Source organism: Eulemur rufifrons, chromosome 24 (assembly GCF_041146395.1).
Source record: "Eulemur rufifrons isolate Redbay chromosome 24, OSU_ERuf_1, whole genome shotgun sequence".
In the NCBI taxonomy this organism is placed as follows: domain Eukaryota; kingdom Metazoa; phylum Chordata; class Mammalia; order Primates; family Lemuridae; genus Eulemur; species Eulemur rufifrons.
The window spans coordinates 19642803-19647335 of NC_091006.1; positions in this window are offsets into that span (position 1 = coordinate 19642803).

A 4533-nucleotide genomic window follows, 5' to 3' on the forward strand; every position below is an offset into this window, starting at 1 on the left:
AGGTCTGGTCAGTACTTTCAGTGCAGAAGTGAGGCCCATAGCTGTCTGGATCAGCAGTGGCCATCTTTTGATAATGAGAGAAAGTCCAAGAAAATCACAGAGCCTGGGTTTGATCATTGGGAGTTCTGCAAACTCTGTTTCTGTCACATTTGCCAATATTCCAGTGACTGAAGCCAAACTGAGTCGATTTGGCAGAGGACTACACAAGCGTGTGGATACTAGGAAACTGAGTCACTGGAGCCGTTAATATAACAATCTACTACTCCCTTCCTTAAGACATTTTATTTCCATTTATCTGTTGAAAAATTGTTGTAGTATACTCACCTTATTAGAATATTTGATGGTCATCTGCCAAAAAATTATTGTCATAAATACACAAATCTATGATGTCTAAAATGTGAACGGCACCCTCATAGGTATGGCATTGTGCTGCAGTGCACAACCTATACAATCATACCTAGTGGCCCTAATAAGTCTTATCAGCCCACTTTGATTATGTGTTGAGGATTAGGTTCAAGTTTCACGTGTCTTTAGTGCTTCACACTTAAAACCATGCCTGACATTTTTTATTTTTTTTTTATTTTTTTTATTTTTTTTTTTTTTGAGACAGAGTCTCACTCTGTTGCCCAGGCTAGAGTGAGTGCCGTGGCATTAGCCTAGCTCACAGCAACCTCAAACTCCTGAGCTCAAGTGATCCTCCTGTCTCAGCCTCCCGAGTAGCTGGGACTACAGGCATGCACCACCATGCCCGGCTAATTTTTTCTATATATATTTTTAGCTGTCCAGATCATTTCTTTCTATTTTTAGTAGAGATGGGGTCTCACTCTTGCTCAGGCTGGTCTCGAACTCCTGAGCTCAAACGATCCGCCCACCTCGGCCTCCCAGAGTGCTAGGATTACAGGCGTGAGCCACCGCGCCCGGCCTGCCTGACATTTTTTAAATACATGTCTTCTGTCACTTTTGCCAAATTCTATTTACCTACATAGTGCTGGCACAGTTAACTTTTTCAGCAAAATAACAATAACAACTGATATATTTTTAGCCCTTCCACTGTTCCAGGCACTTTACTGAGAATCTCATTTAACTCTCAAAACCACCTTGGGAGACAAATGTCTTTATTATTCCCATTTTATAGTTGAGGAAACTGAGACTTAGACATGTTATATAACATGCCCCAAATCACACAGGAAGTACAAGGTGGAGCTGAGACTGGAACTCAGGTCTGTTTGCCTCCAAAGTACATGTTGGGCCTTCGCTGAATAATATTTCTCACAGTGAGCTAGTGGTCTCTCCAGACCACCTGCATCAAAACAGTACTTGTTAAATGCAGATTCCTGGGCCCCACACCAGACTTATTGGCCTAATGGGTAAAGCTTCAACTTCTTAGCATGGTGTCTTAGTCTGTTTGTGCTGCTTAGACTGGGTAATTTATAAACTTTAGAGCTCATAGTTCTGGAAGCTGGGAAGTCCGAGATCAAGATGCCAGCAGATCTGATGAGAGGTTATTCTTTGCCTCATAGGTGGCGCCTTGTTGCTGCGTCCTCACATGGTGTGGAAGGGGCACACGTGTTCCTTCAGCCTCTTTTATAACAGCATTAACCCCATTCAAGAGGACTGAACCTCACTTCCCAGAAGGCCCCACCTCCTAATCTGATCCCATTGGGGATTCAGTTTCAACATATGAATTTGGGGGGACACATTCAGACACAGCACATGGTTTACAAGGTTCCTCATAGTTTGGCCTTTGTCTTCCTATCTAGCTTCTTCTCGGGTGGGTCCTCCTGCTGTCCCCAGCGCTCCCACACGCAAATGCACATCCTACAGAAACACACAGATGTACTCAGCCGATTTCAAACCTGCTGGACCCTTACTCTGGAATTCGCAGTTCCTTTATGGGATAACTCCACCTTTTCCCCACTTGTCCAGTCTGGTGAAAATCCTTTTCTCCTTCAAGGCTCAGCTTAAAGGCCAGATTCTTTGAGAAACTTTTCCTGTTGCCTCTTCCCTGATTGGATGCTGCTCTCCTGAGCGTTGCCGGGTACTTCACCGTTAGCACTACCTCAAACTTGCCAGGACGTCTGTCGTGCTTTTCCGCACAGCTCACTTGTCATGGCTTCATTTAGTAAGTTTTAACAAATGTTTTTCAATGAGGTCAACTGCTTTTTTTTTTTTTTTGAGACAGAGTCTCACTCTGTTGCCCGGGCTAGAGTGAGTGCCGTGGCATCAGCCTAGCTCACAGCAACCTCAAACTCCTGGGCTCAAGCGATCCTACTGCCTCAGCCTCCCGAGTAGCTGGAACTACAGGCATGCGCCACCATGCCCGGCTAATTTTTTCTATATATATTTTTAGCTGTCTATATAATTTCTTTCTATTTTTAGTAGAGATAGGGTCTCGATCTTGCTCAGGGTGGTCTCGAACTCCTTAGCTCAAACGATCCACCCACCTCGGCCTCCCAAAGTGCTAGGATTACAGGCATGAGCCACTGCGCCTGGCCAGAGGTCAACTGCTTTAAAATAATATTTTTAATGTAAAAAAATCATAATTTAACAGTAAACTGGGTCTTATATCTCAGATTATACTAAACAAATCTAAAACACACAAGACACATACAACCACAAAGTAAAACTTTTTTTCTTAAAAAAAAAAACAGGAAATAGGAAGGGGTAAAAGGTGGTTTTCTCATCTTATAAAGGGAAATTCAGAACATTTTATTCCTAATGCTAGTATTGAGTACACATAGATTCAAGCATATCTGATTTATGTTTCATTTTTAGTATAGAAAATTCAAACATACACAAAGGTAGAGAGAACACCACAATGATTCCTTGGGTACCTATCACCCAGCTCCAGCAATGAGCCATGTTCTGCTATTCTTTCAAATGATGCTAATTATGAAAACACTTTTATTAATTCAGACCTGAGAGCTAAAAACCAATTAAGTGAAAAACACCCTTGTGTGTGGTGTTGAAAAACCAGCCCTGGTTTCCAAATAACAACCCCTCCCTCGTCATCAGTGAACTTCAAGGTAGGAACCCACAGTTTTCGACTCTTGAGTCCCAGGCAGGGGAGGGGGCTGGCGGCAGGGGAAACCCAATACCCTGCCTTGCCGCTCAAATTGTCAGCGGCTGGCTGAGAGCAAGATAAGAGAGCAGATAAGATATGTGAGCTGAGGGTTCTTCAAGGGGAAATGGATATCAGAGGTTTGGACTGGGGCCCCCCCATTCGCCAGGAGCCTCCATGTTTAGACTCTCCATATCTTCAGTAAATAGTCTAGTCACATTGTTTTATGAGTATGTGTTAGGGAATACTCTGTTCAATGTAAACATCTAAAATATTCTGCAATTTGTGTGACCTTTTTGGCATTTATCAGTTTTTTAAGAAGAGTATTCAGGGAGCCTCAGCCAAAGGAAGTGGCCTGAGATGCTCTTGACCTCTGAAAGGCTCTGGTAGAGGTCAGGTTCAAAACCCAGCTGCTCTTTTCAGTTTTGTCTTTGTCCCAGGTTTTCTTCACTGCTGGCTCCTGTCTGAAGCTGATTGAAATAGTGTCGAGGACAGAACTGGGTTCTGGCAAAAATGGAAAAAAGACCAGGAAGTCATGGGGTAAGATGGCGGGAGAGGCAGCAAGGAAGTGAGAAGGAAAAAAAAAAAAAAATCAGAGACGTGGGTGGGAGCCTGAGAACAGATGTGTGTGGACGGGGAGGGGACCCTTCTCTTGAGGTCCACAAAAGGGAATCTGGACTTAGATTTTATGTAATGCAAACGCTTTCGCCTTTCTTAGACAGGGGAAGCCAAGGCACAAAAAGCCAGGGTCTTGACAATTAAATTTTTTAAAACTGGAAAGCATCTCCCAGGACGCCTTTCCAGAGACTTAGTGGCAGCACAGGACAGAAGGACTAGGGAGAGCCCGAATTGCTGTTTCTTAAAGGAAAGGCTAAAACCCCCGAGGCTTTCCATCCTTCCCCACCCCCACTCCAAACTGAGCACTCGCAGACCCCGGAGGCCCCCCGTCTGGGGCTGAGCAGGAAACAATGCGAGGAATTCAGGGTTTCCAACCAGGCTGGCGCTGACCCACCGAGGGGAACCAGCCCCTGGGCAAGGCAAGGAGGAAGGACTGTAGCCTGGGTCCCCCTTCCTCCCCAGGAGCTCAGCGGGGCGGGCGCTGCAGAGTCGCCGGCGTCGCGGAGCAAGGGTGGCCTTCATGGAAAGTGCAGACTCAGCTCGATGCTCGGAATGACCGCTCCCCAGTTCTCCAGCGGGAGGGGACGGAGCGCAGCGAGACGCGCGAGGACGTCACTACCCGGGAAGGCCGCTCCCCACGGCCGTGACTGGCGACTGCGGGGCGGAGAGAGAACGGGGTCTGCGAGGGCAGCCAATGGGGGAAGCCGCCGGGGTGGCGCGGCGATGCGCTCAGCCACCCAGGCAGGTTGAATGACAGGCAACTGTGTGGCTCAAGGAGCCGCTCACACAGCTGAGGGTTAGAGACTAAACAATATGCAATCACGATGATTTCCTCTGCGTGTGATTCATCGCGG